This window comes from Penaeus japonicus, unplaced genomic scaffold (assembly GCF_977035675.1).
Source record: "Penaeus japonicus unplaced genomic scaffold, GWHDUDI00000001_assembly GWHDUDI00000032, whole genome shotgun sequence".
Taxonomy (NCBI): Eukaryota; Metazoa; Arthropoda; class Malacostraca; order Decapoda; family Penaeidae; genus Penaeus; species Penaeus japonicus.
Window position 1 is genome coordinate 11,145,408 of NW_028234434.1, and position 22,500 is coordinate 11,167,907.

The following is a 22,500-nucleotide window of genomic DNA, read 5'->3' on the forward strand; positions in this document are numbered from 1 at the left end:
GTTGATTACATACCACGATTTCACATCTCATTCTTGCAGATGAGCCTGAGTTCAAGGTCCTAGATTGTGCAAGTAACATATCTTATGCCAGTCTCTCTGTGGCACTGCTGGTTAGACACAAAGTCCTATCGACTGTACTCCATAATCCAATACAAGCAACTGTTGTAAGATACCACAATATGAGACTCCAAGGCACGAGATAGAGCTTTAGTTTTGCTGCTGTTCAGTAGAACTGACAATATCAGGGCATTTAAGACCTGTAGCTTGGTCCTTCTGTATATGTACCAGCATTCCCATATACTCTTAATACAGGAAGATGCTCCTAATCTAATATCCGTTTGTTCATTTACTTTTTAAAATATAATTGGTGACATGATTGATTCAGAGTACAGAAAAGTAATTAATACTTTACTGTATTAGTAGTGTAAATAATATAATTATACATTAGAAAGCTAGGACTTATGGTTGCAATGTTCAATGATATTCCTTTTGAATAACATTAAAATTTCTCAAATCAGTGATGTATATCATTCAATAAGTCATCCTCATGTTCAACACATCTTTCACCAGTCATCTAGAAAAAATAAACTGAAACACATTCATAACAAGTTCTAGCATCTGGCTGCCTAAAAAAATGATGCATGGACCTTTTGCTTCAGTGGTCCATGTTTGCTACAACTCAAGACATGTGAAGTTCCTCTGATATAAAACATTATCATCCCTACAATGAGCAAGGGGCTGTTGGTTGGGAGTGTCTTTCTGCTTGCTGCATCCATAAGGTATATCCATAATGTCAATGACCTGGTGTAAGTGGCTAAAGCTAGATGTTTTGTAATACTATAAACTATAAACGGCAGGTAGCAAGCATGGGAAGAGCTGACAATTAATTTTTCTCACTGAATTGCATGGAAAAAATAGACAGTAAGAGGGATGTGTTATCATGATAATTCTCATCAACTGCAACAAAAAGTTTCAAATAATTCTTGCATTGAATTCTATTCTATTTTGTAGATAGCATTCTTTCTTTAAAATTTAGTTCTTTGCCTCAAAAGCTCTGCTTTGATTAGGCTAGCTGAAAGATTGGTACATATTCTCAACAATTTGTATATAATGTACTATGTATTGTATTAGATTATGGCTATACAAATTTCAAATGTTTCTACATCACCAGTGCCTGCATTGTACAAAGTTTTTATTATTAATATAGATTTAGGATTATCCTTCAATGCTGAAAGTTCAACATCTCACAAATCCTTTTAGTTTCTTACCCTTGGGACATTCCAAGCATTATTAATTCTTTAAGGTGATAAAAAAGGTATTCAGTGTCATCTAAAGTGTTCATAAAAGTTACTAGATCCAAATATATTATAATTTTGCACTTCCTGATTTTAGTATAGTATCATATTTTCTAATATATTTAGCCAATCTTTACAGATCCGTGATTAATTTCTCATAATATGAAATTATCCATTGATATTTCCTATGCCAAATAACTTTAACACTAAAGCATAAAGTAATAGCAATAAACTATATTTCTACACCAAAAAGCGCATTGTATGAACAAAAGAAAGAAAGAAAAAAAAAGGAATTAAAACTAAAATCTACATTATGAGACTTAACAACATCCCAATGATTTCCTTGCATCCAATAGGAATTAGATAATTTGCCCTGTGTCGGTACCTGAGCACGCCTTAATATCAATCCAAGTCTCTTATGGGTTAATTCTACTATATTCTGAGAAATGGCACACTTGAAAAGAAGATAAAAAATTGTACATATCTACTAAAATGATTTGACACATTGTGGAGGGGTAACACGTTGATGTTGTGTGTTATTGACCCTACGTGAGGTATGTATATTGCTATTGTTGGTTTACCTGTTTTGCCGAGTGGCACTAGGAGTGAGAAGGAGGAGTGTATATAATTGTAAGTGCTTATTTTTTCTTGGTAACCATGAAGCTAATTATTTGCCTAACTTCATACTGCTTCTTCCATAGATTCATGATAGTGATGTTACAGTGAGTGTATAGCATACATTCCTTCTTTATGGACACTAATAGTCGAAAATACAGGAATCATTTGTCAAAACATTGTCATAGCCAAACCAGTACCCACTATGAATCTCACAACATGGTGAAACACAACATGAGCAAGAGTTTGGTGGAAAAAACGGTTGTGGGGCAAAGCATGAGTCTCCCTGTTCTACCAAACCAATCAAAAGGCAGCCCCACATAAGTTACATAGGCCCGTTTGCAATGGGTTAACATAGTAAGCTAAATAAGTCAATTCAACAAATGAAATGAGATATGGTTCTCCTAAAAAAAATATATATATATATAAACCACTTGGATATTTTAAATGCCTCAGTTCTAAAGTAGTGGGGAAAAATAGAAACCGATGGTAAAATCATATTTCTTAAAAAAGCTACTAGTTAACTCACTCACGACGGGGGCATTCCAGCCTTGCATGTCACAATGCCGGGGCTTTCGAACGCTTAGGCCTAAATCAATTAAATGACTGGCACCATATGGTGCCACCCGGCCACCGGGCCCTTGAATGAGCGGTACCGTAGTGTACCACCCGTCCAGAGAGGGTTAATCTATACTATAGAAGCCCTCTCTCATCACAACCAAATCAGTTAGGGTCAGGAGTACTGATGATCTTTATGTTTAGTTCTTGGTTTCTTGAATTTCTTGTAGGACAGGAGACATGTTGCAGGTTGACTTTTTAATCTATTCATTTCTTTTTAAATCAAATTTTATTAATTTTGATATGAACAAAGGTCTGAGGAAGTTTTTTAGTTAAAAGAAAGCTAATGTTTCAGAGAAACTGATACTTCCTTCACATTGTATTGGGAGCATCATACTGCATGTTAAAAAGACAAGCATATGTTTGTTATATGTTTCTAAACACTAATTAGCACTTATTAGCTGCTAGGGATGAGATTTATATAATTTTGATCCTTAAATTGATGAAAGTCTGATCCTCTTACATTTGAAAAGGAAATCAATTGTCTTAGAAATCCTTATGGGTAAACTGGCTATTCTTATATTTTCTTTTGTGAATGTAAATCTCTGAACTTTAAACCCTAGACAATGTTTAGGGTTTATGTACTACAACTTGCTAAAAATAAAATGAACTTAATCCTAGGAAAGATAAAGATGAAAATAAAAAAGTCAACCCCCAAAAATCAGTTCCTCATCCAGAAAGACACAAGTACTGGACATGAGTAGAAAGCAAGCTCTTTTTTACAATTTGCTGCAAAATAATAAGAATGCCGATATTGGTGGATTGATTAAGAATATTTGTCCAAAATTATCCCTCTCACACATGGAAAGTTTCAAATTCTTAGCCCTCCTCTCAACAGAAAATTGATGTTAACGTTAACCCATTCTGTACAGGTGTCACGAAACACATGTTGGCACCAATTAGGCCTAAGAGACGGGTGTCAGTGTGTACATGACATGAGAAAACCGTTTCCCCGTCCCTCTAATTTTTAGCCGGTGCCTCTAGTGTTGTACACCGCCCGCCTAGACGACCAGTTACGTAATTAGGCGCCCTGTCGGCAATGGGTTAAGAACTGCTCACATGCCCAATTCTGGCAAAACTGATATTCAGCAACTCATCTTGACAGTGACACCTTTACCCAATACAATATGACATGGTCTGGATGACACAGATACTCTTCATGATGTATACATGGGAGGGTTCTTTGAATGTGGCAGTGTTCAATTTGAGAGCATCTTAGTAAGGTGACTCTAGTATAAAATAAACTAACTGGCAGGACCATTGCAAAACTGGTTTGTGAGTGTAGTTAGTAAGAAAGGAAGTACTGTCTTGGCAGTAAGGATGCCTAATGCATGTGTCCCTTTAACCCATTTCAGACACGTATCTATTAGCTTGATTGGTCCCAAGGACGGACACTAGTGCCACCTGCACGGCATGCCAAATGTTTTTTATTTCAGAACGAGGGAGCTTTACCCAACATAATTTGACCTTCTGTGCTCTCTTTCATTCGCTCATTATAACACTAGAGCCATATTTGTGTTTTATCTTCTTGTAAAACTTATATGAGGCATCTGACGGTATCAATTAGTGTTGTAGTAGACTAAAATTAAAGTATAATGTCCTTATCAGCTTTACACTTGGTGTGATATAAAAAACATTTTATGGAAGGGAAAAAGCAACTTTTATCTTTTATAAACAAATACAAAAGCAATAACCATCCATAATAAAAATAAATGAAGAAATGGGAAGACGAATGAGACCTGTGCCTAAAACTGCAAGTGCTACAGTACAAAGCAGCTATACTAGCACAGGGACACCTTACAGATGCTGTACATGATCTGGTTCACCCTCCTCTTCTCATTCTGCCTTCATATCCTTCACTGCCTCTACTTTAGAGCCACAGGTCAACATCTTGCTGTGTATCATCTCTCCCTGAGGATTGTGCTTGGTATAGAATGTGGAGATGCCCTTCAAGGCTTTCTTTCTTGCTGGTGCTTGAAGAGAATGGTGTCATCTATAAATGGGATTTCAAAATAAAATTATTTCGGTGAATATTTTGGCAATTACAGCAATAACAATTGCAACTGGTATCATCAGTCATTATGTAGAGCTAATACTCATAGTGGAAATGAGAAATTAAACAATTCACTTTGCCTTTATGTCAACTATGCCATGATGACTATTGGTACCTACGTGTCGCCATCTGTTGTCTGGCGAGTAACTTGTTTGGTACATATGTGTTGCCACTTGTCCACACCAGGTTAAACGCTGAAGCCCATCGTCATTTAGCTTTTCCTGTGAAAATTGGGACCTACTGTTAATGAGGTCAGTGAAATACGAGTAGAAATGACTGGGAAATATGGTAAATGACTGATCTAATATTTTCAGATATTCCTAAAAGTGCTCATAAAATTTACAACACTAGTAGATGTAAAAGGCTAGGTCTCAATATAATTCAGAAAAAAAAACTATTACTGTGAAGGAAGAGCAATTCTTTGTTATACATTCATATAAAGATACACATCTTTATTTAGCTATTTTTTTTTGTGCTACTTTTCTTCCTTTGTCATGGTCTACCTGGCATGATTTGGCATAGATGCCCTTAAGTAAGATAGATTTAATATCATATTTCTACTGATTTTCGATGTCTACTTCTAAAACCAATTTTCTTAAATATGTCAAGCAGGTAGCTTGGAGGGGATGTGTTTTAGACGAGTAAATATATATTCACAAATGACGAACATAAAACATTATGTTCTGATAATAAATATATACACAGAGTTCTCGATTATGCTGTATTGTTCTGTCACCAATAGGAATCAGAGACAAACAAATATTAAGCGCATTGTATGGAAGTAAATGATATTTTGAACAATGTTATTATTGTATCTTCCATTATGGTCAAGAGAGTAGCCCAAGACTTGAGAACAAGTGTGAAAATTTTATAATTTTCACAGAACAATAATTCTGTCAAACAACTGCTGACCCTCAAACATCTGCAAGCTGAGAGAGGCTGAATGATAAATATAAGTGCTATCCTAAGTTGGGGAAATCATATTCAGTAAATAAGTAAAAATTGGTAATGAAGATTAAAACCCGTTGTATTTTAACTTATGGGATTATAATGCTGATAATCAGAAAACTGCAGATAATACTGAAAGTTAAGCACTAATCTACAGATACTTTCTGATATTATTTGGAACTTAACCCATTGAATATGGGTGACGTCAGTGAGAAATTTTGCCGAGGGCCAAGGTGACGGGAATGTGCCAATGCGTAAATCTTTATCTATTACTTTATAGTGCTTACTATTGTTACTTGTACAATCAAGCTAATAGTAATAGTTATATCTCGTAACTGATAATGAAAATTATCCTTATAATCCTATAATTACCATAATATTAACCAAAATAGGTTTCATTTACAAAAATAATCATAAATGCCAATGCTAAATCTTTATCTATTACTTTATAGTGCTTACTGTTGTTACTTGAACAATTAAGCTAAGAGTAATAGTTATAATTAGTAAATAATAATTAAAATTATTCTTATAATAACATAATTACCATAATATTAACCAAAATAGGTTTCGTTTTCAATAATGCTGACCTCCTGCTCTAAAGTTCTGGCAGTGTAAACAGTGCAAGCAGAAGTCATCTTCCTCTTCCCCAACTCTTCATGCTTTTTTTTATTCTTTTAATACAAAGGGGAATGGTTGTTGCTATTTATATATGAAATTTAAAAAAATACAAAAATCATAATGTTGCTTATTGTCCTCCCATAATATGATAATGCTTCAGAAAAATATACAAAAAGGTTAAAGCAGCATTTTGTCGTCCCTTAACCCGTCAACAATGGATGACGTGTTTTTTTGCCATACATGACGCAGGACCTCTTGCCTGACAATGGGCGTCATGGCATTCGGGGATTTTGGATCACTATGTTATTTTATTGTACTATAAGTAATGAGTGAGTGATGTTGACAATTGCAGTCATAATTATTATAACTTCTGTAATACTAAGCAAAATGGTTTTCAACTCACTTACAAAACCTAGATGGCACCACTTTCTCCTAGCACCAGCAGGAGAGAGAGCCTTGAATGGCACCCATTTACGGTCTCTAGCAAGCACTATCTCTATAGAGTGATGGCACATAGCAAGTTCCCGACCTCTTGCTCTAAAGTACCGCAGATGAAAGATGTGCAGGCAGAATGAGAGGAGGAAGGTGACTCACACCTTGCCCAATGCATACAATGTGCCCCTGTGCCAGTATGGATGCCTTTTATTGTGGCACTCACTGTCAAAAGCACAAATTTCCTTCCTCTTCCCTATTTCTTTATTTTGGATGGTTATAAGTTTCATGTTCGTTCGTGACAGCACACAAATGCGAAAAAATAAAGTTGCTTTTTGTCCTCCCCTAAAACATCAACACTTTTATCATATCGAGTATAAAGAAAAAAAATGAGTTGATATGGACCCTGAACTACAATTTTAGTCAACTGCAGAATTGATGGAGCCTGTGATATGACAAATATAAATTTCTAAAAACACTAAAACACACAAAAAAACAAAATACAAAAATGGCTCTAGCTCTACAATGAGGGACTAACAGGGAGTGGGAAAAATCAAAATATGTTGCAGAAGCTGCCTTGCTTAGAAATAAAACCCATCCTGGAGACAGTGTAAGCAAATCTATCCCCCGTCGGCAACAGGTTAAAATTGTAATACTTCAGTCAGAATGAATGTAAAAAACGTGAGTTATATGGGCTCTATACTACAATTTTAGTTGATTACAATATCAAGAAAGCCTGTCAGATGATATAAATATTTTTTTTTCCATAATATAGGAAAAAAAAAAAAAGAAAGAATGAAAGAGAGTGCAGAAAGCCTTGATAAACCATGTGCCTCTCTCTTGCTCTGAAATAAAACCCATCTGGAGTGCCATGCAGGTGGCACTGATAATGATAGATATAACAATAAAGATGATGATGATCATGATAGTAATTATGATAATAAGAACAACATTACTAATGAAAATAACAATAATCAAAATATTAACAGTGATAAGGATAATAATAATAATGATGAAACTGATAATAATAATGATAATGGTAACAATAATGCTAACAATGAAGCTAATTTTCAAAACAAAAGCTTTTCTGCAAATTTAATATAGGTCTAGATATTGACTCATTGGTGACTAAGTGCTTTTGTGGAACCATTTTTGCGTAAAATAAATAAGCAAATAAATAAAATAAAACTTTAGTGGAGACTGTATGTGTACATCCACTCCTAAAATCAATAAGTCATTCAGATTCAGGCTTAGGAGAAGAGGAAATAAATTTCAAAAGCTATGTAGAGGCCAAATTATACATGCATTATTTTTCTTAGATTTTATATATAAGTACCTCTTTTAATTACATTATAATTCATGCTAAATTTTAAAAGTAGATTTACTTTATCAAAACCAAAATAACCAGAAATTTTCATGTAGCAAAAAACTGGGAATTTCTGTGTAATTAAGTAGGGTCTTTGCTTTGGCTTGTACTATTATCTATGTTCAACCCCCAAAAAAGACATCAGGATTCACAAAGAATCCAGAGGATGCACTATCTATAAGGGAGAAAGACTATGCAAAACATCATCAGAAGTCTCCCTTAAACAAAACTTCATAATCCATTCACAACGGGTGACGTGATATTATGTTATTGGAATATTTCACTCCCCTGGATGATCTACTCCTGTCAAGATCTCTCCCTCATAATATCATTGCAGTTGTATTTGTATATACACATTTTCTTGACTTGTAAAACAACAACAACAACAACCAACCAACAACAACAACTTCCCCTGTAGAATTGGTTGGGTGAAAAGTGCTCTGAGAGTGCTCCAGGAGAGGTCTCGCACTTGGAGGCTGCGCACTTGTTATCTTCCCAGTGGAGGCGGCATAAGGCAAATATATAAGCTGGTGTGAATGGTTAACAAATATCATGGGAACATCATTGGATGCAAAGGCTTAATAAACTGAAAAGATTAATTGTGGTAATAGGGAACACATGTTGAATGCTGTTATAGTTCCACTACAATAATTGCAATAAAACTGCACAAGTTATCAGAACACTGCTTTTGTTAGCTGTAAAACCTATTGAAATGGACAACACAAGATCTAAATTTCATATGAAAAAGGGGAAATATTTTGAAGACATGTATACCCTCACTGGTTGTGGCATGTCTGATCCACCCTAAGAGCACTTGCATAAAGACCATAGAATTTAGGAAAGTTTAGACTCTGATGGTCAAATAGTTCTCAAATCCAGATTACTGGCTACTCTTCTAATTGAATAACAAATCAGTCTAAATCAAAATTTGCTATCATAAAAAACATCTGTATCTCCAAGTTCTGCATAATCCATATTCTAATGACCAACAGGCTGGGTGGTGTCTCTGGTGCACAAAAGAAGCACTGAAATTGGTACATGCAGAAAGTTTCACACCATGCACTGGCAGAGACTAATGTCTCCCTGACATGGACATTACAGTAGCATACTACACACTAGAAAAATATGATCTAAAATTATCATTCATGACAAATGCTGTGTAAAAAAGCTCAAGGATATCAAACACAATGTTAAAATACAATAATTCTTAATAATTGATTAAATCAATTGAAGGGAACGACATAGCTGACAGGTTAGCGGAGGAAGGCAGGAAGAAACCCTTGAGTGATCTTGTGGTGCATCCTAGCCGGTAACTGCTAAGGTGTAAAACGATGGTTGCAGGGCAGGTCGGTGCCCTGTAGTGACATAGAGAGGAAGCGAGAACCTCCCTCTCGGCCAGCTGGTACTCACACGCCAAAGGCTATGAGTCGCTGATAATCTCTCCTAGAAGATCAAGGTGAGCTGAAGTCAGTCTGCACAGACTGAAAATAGGCTACTCTTGTGCGTGGCAAATCATTCCCACTATTGGGCAAGATGAGCGACGCTGTGAGCATTGTGGCGCGCCGGATGCCAAATTAGAGCACTACCTGATGGAATACGAGCACACTCGCTTCCTCAGGCAGGGCCCAGAAACGACAGCCGCCGGGCTGGTTAGATGGCTATGCCTGTCACTTGCCCCCTGGCAACTGGAGCGCCTACAGGCAATCCGACTGCCATGGTAAGAGTTCAGTTATGATGATCAGATGAGTCAGCACTTATAGCTAATAGAGACCGGGCTACCCTATCCACACAGCCCGGGCGAAGCAACGTCTTCGCAAATCTCTCTGAACTGAGCTGAACTGAATTCAGCGATGATGATCAGATAAGATTAGAGAAGATGAGTCAGGACTCATAGCTGACAGAGGCCGGGCCGCCTTGTACATATAGCCCGGGCAAAGCGACGTCTTTACAAATCTGTCTGAACTGAACAGATTAAATTTTTAAAAAGCTTGTTCTAAATCTCATTAGTGACATATTACAGAAGTTAGGTCTGTTCTTTGATTCAGAAAAAGAACAGTCAAGGGGATAAGACAAGAAAATGTAATAAACAATATCTTTAATTAGAATAATAGCAACTTTACTTAATACAAACTATGAGGATCCAGCAGTCTCATTTAGTCATCATAAATATCTTAAATAAAAGGGAGGATACTGATATCATCTTGATACTTTCACATAGTGCAGACACACATTTAATAAAAAAAAAAGGGGAACTTCCTGCATAAAATAATAATTAGTTTGAAAATACTGGAAGAACCAAAATGAAAAGGGTTTAATCCATTGCAGACAGGGATAGATTTGCTTGCTCACTCCCTAGAATGGGCACAAGTGTCATCTACAGCAAAGTATCTTCACCTTTATATATCATGACCCTTCACACTCTCATTTGTGAACCGGTTCTAAACCAACCTGTTTTTGTATTTGTCACATAACAGGCTCTATCAATGTTGTGGTTGACTAAAATTGTAGTATAGGGTCCATTATGTTATTTATACTCAGACATGGAAGTATTATGGTTTTATGGGAGAAATAAATAAATACAAAACAAATAACCATCCAAAATGAAGGTAACATGAAGGGATGGATAAGAGGAAGGAAATCTGTGTTTATGACTCTGAGAGCCACAGCACAAGACAGTCTTACTGGCACAGAAGGACATGCTAGGAGAAAGTGGTGCCATCTATGTTTTGGATTTTAAATTAAACTCATTTTGCTTAATCCATTGTGGACGGGGGATAGATTTGCTTGCCCAGTCTCCATGGTGGGTTTTACTTCAGAGTGAGGCAGCTTCACACAACATACTTTGACTTTTTGCACTCTTTTTTTGTCACTCACTGTAAAACTAGAGCCATTTTTGTGTGTTTTATTGTATTTAGAGCTCTATTGACTTAAAATTGTAATATAGGATCCATATCAGCTCATTATTTTCCTTATACCCAGTGTGATAGAAGTAATGCTGTTTTATGCGAGGACAAAAAGCAACTTTATTTTTTTTGTATTTGTGTACTGTCATGAACCTACAATGAAGATAATATGAAGAGGAAGGAAACCTGTGTTTATGACTGTGAGTGCCACAGTAAAAGGCATAAAGACCATTTTAGACACTGGGCATGATTTGAGTCAACTTCCTCTTCTCGCTCTGCTAGCACATCCTTCATCGGCAATACTTTAGAGCAAGAGGTCGGTAACTTGCTGTGTGCCACCAATCTATAAAGATAGTGCTTGCTAGAGACTGTGGATGGGTGCCATTCAAGGATCTCTCTCCTGCTGGTGCTAGAAGAAAATGGCGCCATCTAGGCTTTGGATGTTAGGTTTGCATAACCCATTGGTCGTGGTTTTTGAGATTAGTGTATATAGCTTTGTGGCGGTAATATCATATATAACCCGGAGGTCCGTAGCAGTATTTATCTTACACTCGAGTGGTGTGGGAGACAACACTTGAGGCAGTTTGACATCGGTTTCCTCTTTTGTTGAAAAACTGGAGAGGCTTGAAAGTAACTTTTTTTTCCAATAATTTAGACTCGTATAGGAAGTCTTTTGAAAACATAAGCAATGTGATAATGTAATATGATAATTCATAACTTTTTATGGTATACTTATATCTATGAATCTACCTAACATTGTTTGATAGCAAACGAAAAAGAGGACTTGGGTCATTTTTGCATTTTTTTCAGAAACAATAAAAATGGCTGGAAAATTGGTAATTGTTTCATTTTACCAATGTCATAGTGTATTTTATAAACTTTTGTGGGTTTATTTTTCTTGGAATTACATATGGGGAATAAAAAAGGGAGTGAAACATATACATGTATTTACATGTAATAAAACCAAATCTGATTTACATAAGTACAATATATACAACTCAGTACTTTACCTTATTATGATAATTTTCAAAACAGGTAAAGACACAGACTGGTATCTTGCAAATAAGGCACTCAGCCTTTGTCATATTTCTTTTGCCATGCGTGTAGCACACACAGCATTGCTTGTACTTTTTCCCACTATTTCCCTTATCACATGAGGGTTTCTTCCTTGCAATTGAAAGGCTGAATTTGTTACAGCTGGACGTCCTCGTCCTCTGTACTTAGGTGCATCCAGAAGGTACTCACACTGCAGGCCTCTCACCTCTTCCCTGAAGAGAAGCGGCTGTTCAGCCTCCCCACCTGCTTCCTAGTATAAAATAAAGGTGTTTACCATTGCCATATCGAACAGGTACATAAACACTTTCTTATACCATTTGAGGCTCCTCCTCACAGCTGGATATGACGAAGCGAGTTGGTCACCGACGTCGGCACGTTTCATACCATCATTGTAATCTATTACGGCCCTTGGTTTCATGACATTATCTCCATTTTTGTTTAATTGGTCAATCTCGACCATCTCTGATATGTGCATTGTTGACAGAATATGGATGGGTTTTTTATCCATCTATTTGAGGCACAGCATGTCAGTTAACGTACTTCTTCTCTCCATCTCATTCAATTTCAGTTTATTTATAAAATCACGAGGCATCCACTTTCTATTAGGCCGCACAGTCCCACAAGCATTTGTCCTCCTTCCCTAGAGCCAATGGAAAAGAGTAGAGAATGTGTACCAATTGTCTACATAAAGGCTGTACCCTTTATTCAGCCCTTGCGCCAACTCCATCAAGTCGGCAATAGCCTTACGTGAAGCCAGCAGTTCCCCGTTTGTCTTGGCCTGTGTAAAATTTGAACGAACATCGAACATGTGTAACCACATGTTGGGCCTGATGAAATACGTTTATATATCTTTAGGCCAAACCAAGCTCTTTTTGTCTGGTTATATGTCACGAATCTCAGACAGCCCCTAAATTTCCATAAACTTTTGTCTACGGTAATCCACTGTGGTGGAGCATAAACTGTCAGGCAATTCTTTTGGAGAAGCTCAAATATGCGGCCAAGCTTCCACAGCCTGTTGTTTTTGTTCTGGAAATCATCACTAGAAAAGTGAAGGGCACTCAATATTTGATCATATCTGTTATGAGGCATATGTTTTGGAAAAAAAAAGGGTGCCTCGTGAAGGTCATCTTTCAACCAATGCTGCGCCTGGTGTGGCTTTGGAGATATTCCCATCATAAGTCTTAGTGCTATCCAGATTTGAAATTTGGCTAGAGTCATGGGCATCCACCTGAGCTCGTGTTCTCTTACCATGCCTGTGTGATTTGGCATACCTGTAATGGATGATAAACATTCAATGGAATTATAACATGACACTATTCAGAACATGTAGAATTTTTGCCTCTTTTTTTAAATGAAGGAGATGAGAACTTGATTCTTCATTTCTTCCATGATGATGTTCAGTATCTTGTCCGTGAATTTTTTTTTCAAGAATTTGTGAGGCAACTTTGAAGTATCGAGGTTTACCCTCAAGCCTGGTGACACCGTAAAACTGAACTTTCATGGCACATTTTCTCTCCTACACCACCAGAACCCTGGACTACCTGGTGAATTTCGTGAAAGAATGCAATTAGCATACTCCAATAATGGTTCATCGGACAAAATGTCACTATTGTGCAGCTGCATGTACCTGGTGAATTACATGAATGAACATGGTTAGCATACTCCAATAATGGCTCATCGGAGTCTGTGCTACTATTATGAAGTTTACTGTAATCAATTTTGTCATCAAACGAATCAATAGCAGGAGTTTCAGGGTCCTCCATTTGTCTAATTCTCTATTTCATCCTCTCCCTTCTCATCCAAAAAATCAAAGAAGGATTGAGTAGAAGTAACCTAGAATGAAGTTGAGATCTGGGTTTTTATTCAGAATTCTAGCTAATGAGCACTCAGTATAATATGTGGCGTGACATTCCAACCAATCAGGGAATATGGAGTGCCTTTGAAACAGGGAAAGAGGTAATCGGATATGATGTCAAAACACAGCGTGGTAAATTTGAGGGGAGAGGGAGGGGAAGGGGAAAAAGGGGGAGAGGTGGAGGGAGGATAAGGATAAGCCAGATTTGCGGAGCAGATGCTACGCCGGGCTTGTATGCAATGACGTGAGTCCGCCTGTGCCAGCGTGTGCTGACTCGTGAGAGAATGTGCCAACGAGTGTTGACTCGATCTGAGCTTGGTCCTTACCCAATGCAGTGCCCAGCTACGTCAGTAACCGCCAGGTGACAGTGGAAGCTCACGAGCTTGGGCGCGGCTCGATCTGGAGGGAGGGAGGAAGGGGATAGGGAATGTGGTAATCGGATATGATGTCAAAACACAGAGCAATAAATTTGAGAGGAGAGAGAGAGAGAGAGAGAGAGAGAGAGAGAGAGAGAGAGAGAGAGAGGAGAGGAGAGGAGAGAGAGAGAGGAAAGGAGAGGAGAGAGAGGAGAGGAGAGAGAGAGAGGAGAGATAGGAGAGATAGGAGAGAGAGAGAGAAAGGGGAGGAGAGAGAGAGAGAGAGGGGAGGAGAGAGAGAGAGAGGGGAGGAGAGAGAGAGAGAGAGAGAGAGAGAGAGAGAGAGAGAGAGAGAGAGAGAGAGAGAGAGAGAGAGAGAGAGAGAGAGAGAGAGAGAGAGAGAGAGAGAGAGAGAGAGAGGAGAGAGAGAGAATGTACATACACACATACACGCGTGTACGTAAAATGCACAGAGAGAGAGAGAGAGAGAGAGAGAGAGAGAGAGAGTACATACACATGCGTATACATGAGAGAGAGAAAATGCACACACACACACACACACACACGCACACACACATGTATATACTAACACATACTACCACATGTATATACTCACACACACACACACATATATATATATACTAACTCACATATATACAAAAATCAAGGTAATAAGTTCCAATGTCACTTAGTACTTGCGGCAACATTCGTAAGGTCACATAGGATGAACTGGAAATGAGGTCCTAAATGACATCGCATAAGAAAATATAAGGTAGTAGGGCGTTCCCTTGTTCCCTCATTAGCCCTAACCACCACAGGATATTGTGCCTTCCGCACTGGGGGTCAGGCCGTATCTTGACATGATATCATGCAATCCGTGTTCACAACCGATGCCTGCCTTGACAGCAAATCATGCTATCTGTGACCAATGGGTTAATATTATGATAATCATAATAATTATGATTGCAATTGTCATCCCTACTCACTCCCTTCTCATAGCACAATAAAATAGCACAGTGATCCAAAATCCCGAAACGTCATGACACCCGTCGTCAGGCTAAAACTCCTAAATGATGTCAACATAAGAAAATATTAGGTAGTAGGGCATTCCATTGTTCCCTTGTTATCCCTAACCACTGCAGGATATCGTGCCTTCCATGCTGGGGGTCAGCCTGTATCTTGACATGATATCATGCCATCGGTGTTCATGACTGATGCCTGCCTTGCCATCCGTGACCAATGGGTTAATATTATGATAATCATAGTAATTATGACTGCAACTGTCATCACCACTCACTCCTTACTCATAGCACAATAAAACAGCACAGTGATCCAAAATCCCCCAACGTCATGTATGTCATGATGCCTATCGTCAGGGCAAAGCTCCTGCATCATGTATGTCATGACACCCGTCCGCAAGGGTTGATATTAAGCAATCATAATAATTAAGATTGCAATTGTCTTATTCACTCACTAAATAGTTACTACTCACAGTACAAAGAAGAAACACAGTGATCCACTCTCCCCCAACAACAAATGTGGCATGACAACTATCATTATGTACATCTTGACACCCGCTGTTAGGCCCAAAAATTGCGTCATGTATGTCATGACACCCATCCGCAATGACTTAAGAGAAGATGAGGGACTGATTCTGTCTTCTTAGAACTACCTACCAATTTCTGCCTTTCTTATATTTGTGTTGAGTCTGTTGTTGAGAATCCTTCCTTCTAGGCAGAACTTGTGACTCGTCTTCTAGATAGTGCATTTCTGCAACCATTTCCTGAAATAATTGAACCAAATGAGAATATTTAAAAGGATTCCTGGTCTTCCTGTACACTTGTGCAGACAATCATCAAAGAGCAAGTTATGTGTGGATGGGTGATTAGGACTTTTATGATAGGAGATCCATCCAGAACATCTATCATTATGGAAAGCATTGGTAATTTCAAGATTGGAATATCAGTGCCAAGTATGGAATCCAAATCTAACAAAAGATATAACATGACTTGAACATGTTTAAAGAGTTTTCACACCAAAGTAGATATCATAAGATATAACTAATAGAAGAGACTAAATATTAAGACTATTTTTCATTACAAAGATGGAGGGAAAAATATTTCATTATATATGTATGGAAGATGAAAACTTGGCATCAAATCAAATAAAGGTAGAAGAAGTGGGAATTACAGAAAGACATTCCCCCAGACAGGAAAAAGGATGTTATTGTACTAGGATAAGGGCTAAAACATAATTTTTCTACTGAAAATGCAGAATTAAATTTTCTTAACCCATTCACGCCGGATGACACCTGACACGTTTCGTGGTTTTTGCATCAGATGCCAGCGACGAGATATTTGGTCAAGGCCGGTGCTTGGGGTGAGCGAGCGGACAGCCCAGGGTCGCGGCTAGTGCACCCGAGAATCCTGTCATTTTGACCATTCAGAGCCAGAATCGCCCCGGCGTGAATGGGTTAACTAACAAGCCAAAACCATTTAAATGTGTGTTAAAGGATATTTAAAACCTAAACTGTGGAAGTGTTTAAAAAAATAATACACCTGGTTAAATTCAATATTCAAATTCTACCCTTCAGCAAGTTTAGCTTCTTTCAACTGACAACCCTAGCATAAGTAACTTACAAGACTCAAGCTAAAACTTACAAGTACCCAAGATCTTGTACAAGAAAACAGGAAAAAGTAAGAGATCCCTAGGTCTCATTATCTATTTTTACAAATCATTATTGGTAATAGCAATGTAGAAGATATACAATTTGATAAACACAGTCGTTCAGTATCTGTGGGTGTGTCCTACAATAAAATTTAATAGAAATGTAATTTGTTTGGAGCAAAAACAGAAGAAATACAAAGGATATTAATGATAAACTTGTTACTATTTCCTCATTTCTTTGAATGAATTCTGACAGGTACATGAATTCAAAAATCTTTGAAATACACCTTATTATCTATGAATATTGAATACTTTACATTATATAGAATTATATAGGTTTAGTGTATAGTATACATGTCCCTAAAGTATAGCAAGTACCTTAAGCTACCAGTATTTCTAGATAATATTTTCCTTTATATTTCGTTTAGCTTATATTGTTTTACGTTGAAAACAAGTATCAAAATACAATTTGTTCAATAAAAATGAAACCTTTATTCTTCAAACTTCTTTCAGTACAGACTAATACTATATCACATTTGAACCCATTCCTGCCGGTTAATGTGTTATCACGTCATTGTAATATTTCACTCTTCTTGGGTTACATCCTAGAATGTCAAGATCTCTCCCTCAAAGAATATGCTTTACATTGTTACATACACACCTAATCATAGTTCTGTTTGTTATCTAGCCAGCATGCAAATACAAGTCCAGGCATGAATGGGTCAAATAGCAGACAGTACAATCTATCCTCATTTTAATGACCCTATTTATTACAGACAAATTTTGGTATCTATTAACCCACAAGCATTTTTGACCATATGTGAGGCATGTCAGGTGCCACTGCCAGTTTGGATGTTTTGCTGAATGGCACTAGGAGTGAGGAGGAGTATATACAGTTTGAAATATATTGTTTTATATTTGTTATAATAAAAAAAATGTTTCTCCAAACTTCATAATGCTTCTTCCATACATCATCCCATTAACAGCAGGTACAAGATATCACATTGAGTGGTGGCAGGACCAGCCACCATGGACAAAATATTTTGTCATGGCTATCCTCTTAGCCGGTGCGCTGGGTGATTGGGCATATAGCGCTTGGCCGTGGCCAGAGCAGGCAAATAGTCTGAGGCGTTAGGTTTACGTGTTTGAAATAACCCGTTGGTAACGGGTTAATGATAGTGATGCTATACTGAGCCCACAGCTTATATTCCTTAGAGAAAGAGAAAGAGAACGAGAGAGAGAGAGAGAGAGAGAGAGAGAGAGAGAGAGAGAGAGAGAGAGAGAGAGAGAGAGAGAGAGAGAGAGAGAGAGAGAGAGAGAGAGAGAGAGAGAGAGAGAGAGAGAGAGAGAGAGAGAGAGAGAGAGAGAGAGAGAGAGAGAGAGAGAGGAGAGAGAGAGAGAGAGAGAGAGAGAGAGAGAGAGAGAGAGAGAGAGAAAGAGAGAGAGAGAGAGAGAGAGAGAGAGAGAGAGAAAGAGAGAGAGAGAGAGAGAGAGAGAGAGAGAGAGAGAGAAAGAGAGAAAGAGAGAGAGAAAGAGAGAAAGAGAGGGAGAAAGAGAGAAAGAGAGAAAGAGGGAGAAAGAGAGAGAGAGCTCCATTTGGATAGAGAGAAAGAGAGAAAGAGAGAAAGAGAGAGAAAAAGAAAGAAAGAGAGGGAGAAAGAGAAAAAGAGAGAAAGAGAGAGAGAGCTCCATTTGGAGATACTGTTATGTTATAGGCCACTGTGTCTAGTCATATATATCATTATTATTTAAATTACCAATCTCATTACCCTCAATCATCAACCTTACTATTATCATTACTGTCTTGTTGTTGCTCTCAGCATTATGCCCTCTCTTATTGGCAATCTGCCTTTTTGCCATTCTGACTTTGCCATGCTATAGTCTATCGGCTTTAACTTGAGCCCTGTGGAAACCCCCACTGTTTAAAGATCTAGTGATAACATGCGCATGGAGATCTGTCTCATTGTTAGTCTTTATTTCATCTATTTATGAAATATATAAATATATATATGCATAACCTGACTGCATGGTTATATGAATGGCTTGGGATTTGAGGGAAAGACAATGGCCAAAGGCTCAAGTTCAAATCAAAAGAGTAGGAATACAATTATGAGACAGGGTATTGTAATGTATTGGAAAAAACAACAACAACAAACTAATGGCAGATTGATCTGATTAACCCATTAACGATGGGAATAGATTTGCTTACCCTGGCTCCAGGATGGTTTTATTTCAAAGCAAGGCAGCTTCATGCCTTTTAGTCACTCATTGTAGAGCTAGAGCCATTTTTGTGTTTTATTTTCTATGTGTTTTACTGAATTTAGAGACTTATATCTGTCCTATCACAGGCTCTATCAATTCTACAGTTAACTAAAATTGTAGTTCATATCAGCTCATTTTTTAATTTATACCCAGTGTGATAGACGTATTGCTGTTTTTGGGGAGGAAAAAAATAAACTTTATTTTTTTGTATTTGTATGCTGCCATGAACGAATATGAAACATATAATAATTCACAATGACATGATAACATGAAGAGGTAGGGAAGAGAAAGGAAACTTGTGCTTATGACTATGAGTGCCACAGTACAAGGCATTCCTACTGGCACAGGGGCACATTGTAGACATTGGGCATGGTTTGAGTCATCCTCCTCTCATTTTGCCTGCACATCCTTCATCTGCGGTACTTTAGTGCAAGAGTTTGGCAACTTGCTATGTGCCATTGCATTGATAGTGCTTGCTAGAGACCGTAGATGGGTGCCATTCAATGCTCTCTCTCCTGATGGTACTAGAGGAAAGTGGTGCCATCTAGGTTTTGGATGATAGGTGAAACCCTTTATGCTTAATATTACAGCAGTTTTAATAATCATGACGGCAATTGTCATCATCACTCACTCATTACTCATAGCACAATAAAATAACATGGTTTTTGTCAGGCCAGAGCTCCTGTGTCATGCATGACGAAAAAATACGTCACCCGTAGTTAACCCATTCGCGCCGGTTGACGTGCTGACACGTGGTCGAAAAAAGCCCCGGACCCGGGTGACGTCCTGGCACGTGCTACATTTTCGGCCCGCGCGCCGGGAGGCCAGTAGCGACGTGCTGAAACGTCCGCATTAGAATGATAGATTATTCTTAGTACAATTCGATTTTCATACTGGGATATAACGTAATATGAATGACGTCTCAGGTACATACGTAATCTTGATTACGGCATGGTGATTTCTGTTTCTGATTTGTTGAATATGATGATCTGAGTCGAAAGACTATCGTAAAATCAATTGTAATTGGCCGAGGAATAAAAAAAAAAAAAAAAAAAAAATTATATAACATCTTTTTGCTGCCCCACTAAAAGAAAATGACACTTGAAAAAACATTGCTGTTACTTGCATTCACTTGTATGCACATGTATGGTTGTTCATATTCTCTTTCTTTTCGTTTAGGAAGAAAAAAAAAATTGAAAAAAAAAACTATGTTTGTTACCTCACTAGAAGAATGCTTCCACTTCCCATTGGTATTACAACATAGGAGTAAAGAATATGGAAAAAGTTCAATAGAATAACACTAAAAAAACAGTGCTATAACATCTTTTTCGACTGATATACATCCTCTGAACATAGCACTACTTTCTACACATGATTACACTTTAGACGCAATCACGCAAACCATAAGGATAGGGTGGGTGAAAAACGCTCTGCGAGCGTCAGAGCGACCGCGCGCAGCGGGAAAACACCCCGGCACGAACGGTTGCGCGCTTGAAATCTTCCCGGCGTTATCGGGAGTAGGCGAAATTCCGCCCCGGCGTGAATGGGTTAAGGGATTAAAGAAAAAAAAAAATCTTCATTTCCTCTTTTCCTTAGGATGTATATGGCAACCAATCTTACACTTAAAAGGCTGATAAAAATAATTGCAATAATTAAAAGACATTAAATAATAATATGTTCCCCAGAATGGGAGGAAATTTTGAATCAAAGATTGGCCAATTTTGGTATATATGAATAATCATAAGCAATAGTGATAATGATAGTCATGATAGCAATAATAATAATAATAATAATAATAATGATAATGATAATAATAATAATATTAATAGTAACACTAATAACTATTATGATAATTATAATATAAAAAACAAAACCTTTTTCCCTGCACATTCAAGAAATGGCATAAACTGGTGAAGCCTTCTTGAAGCCTTGTATGCCTAGTAATTGACTCCTTGTTGACCATGGAGAGTTAACCCATTGCAGACCGGTGTCAGGACATACATGATGTAGGAGCTTTGGCCTGACGTACATGACATTCAGGGATTTTGGATCACCGTGCTATTTTATTTTGCTATGAAAAAGGAGTAAGTGATGATGGCTACTGCAGTCATAATTACTGTAATTACCGTAATATCGAGCTAACTTAACATCCAAAACCTAGATAGCATCACTTTTTCCTAGCACCAGCAGGAGAGAGAGCCTTGAATGGCACCCATCCACGGTCTCTAGCAAACACTATCTTTATAGAGTGATGGCACACACTAAGTTGACGACCTCTTGCTCTAAAGTACTGCCGATAAAGGTTGTGCAGGTAAAACGAGAAGAGGAAGGTGACTCAATCCATACCCAGTGTCTAAAATGTTCCCCTGTGCCAATATGGATGCCTTTCACTGTGGCAGTCACAAGCACAGGTTCCATTCCTCTTCCCTACCTCTTCATGTTATCTTTATTGTAGGTGGTTATGTTTCATATTCATTCATGACAGCATAAAAATATGAAAAAATAAAGTTGCCTTTTGTCCTCCCATTAAATAGCAATACTTCTATTACACTGAGTATATAGAAAATAATGAGCATTAGGATAATATACTACAATTTTAGTATACTGCAGCACTAATAGAGCCTGTCATAGTCTTTAACCCATTCGCGCCGGTTGACGTGCTGACACGTGGTCGAAAAAAGCCCCGGACCCGGGTGACGTCCTGGCACGTGCTACATTTTCGGCCCGCGCGCCGGGAGGCCAGTAGCGACGTGCTGAAACGTCCGCATTAGAATGATAGATTATTCTTAGTACAATTCGATTTTCATACTTGATTTGTCTTAGCTACTTTAGTTTATCCTTCTAAATAGTAGAAAATGGGATATAACGTAATATGAATGACGTCTCAGGTACATACGTAATCTTGATTACGGCATGGTGATTTCTGTTTCTGATTTGTTGAATATGATGATCTGAGTCGAAAGACTATCGTAAAATCAATTGTAATTGGCCGAGGAATAAAAAGAAAAAAAAAAAAAAAAAAATTATATAACATCTTTTTGTTGCCCCACTAAAAGAAAATGACACTTGAAAAAACATTGCTGTTACTTGCATTCACTTGTATGCACATGTATGGTTGTTCATATTCTCTTTCTTTTCTTTTAGGAAGAAAAAAAAAATTGAAAAAAAAAAAACTATGTTTGTTACCTCACTAGAAGAATGCTTCCACTTCCCATTGGTATTACAACATAGGAGTAAAGAATATGGAAAAAGTTCAATAGAATAACACTAAAAAAACAGTGCTATAACATCTTTTTCGACTGATATACATCCTCTGAACATAGCACTACTTTCTACACATGATTACACTCTAGACGCAATCACGCAAACCATAAGGATAGGTTGGGTGAAAAACGCTCTGCGAGCGTCAGAGCGACCGCGCGCAGCGGGAAAACACCCCGGCACGAACGGTTGCGC

At 37.7% G+C, this 22,500-nt stretch overlaps 1 long non-coding RNA gene across 15 annotated transcripts in view; it reads right to left on the reverse strand.

Annotated features, from left to right (window-relative positions):
- Window positions 1-462: 462 nt before the first annotated feature.
- Window positions 463-22,500, reverse strand: part of LOC122251449 (uncharacterized) — a 32,290-nt gene continuing 10,252 nt past the window's right edge. For 8 of the 15 annotated variants that reach the window (XR_015192666.1, XR_015192665.1, XR_006223083.2 and 5 more), the window contains exons 6-8: window positions 15,792-15,898; window positions 4,701-4,802; window positions 4,165-4,521 (exon numbers count right to left, since the gene is read on the reverse strand). This is a non-coding gene — a long non-coding RNA (uncharacterized LOC122251449). Of the gene's footprint in view, window positions 4,522-4,696; window positions 4,803-11,778; window positions 14,159-15,791; window positions 15,899-22,500 lie in introns of those variants that run through there. The other 7 variants (XR_015192673.1, XR_015192674.1, XR_015192662.1 and 4 more) reach the window with 6 other exon arrangements.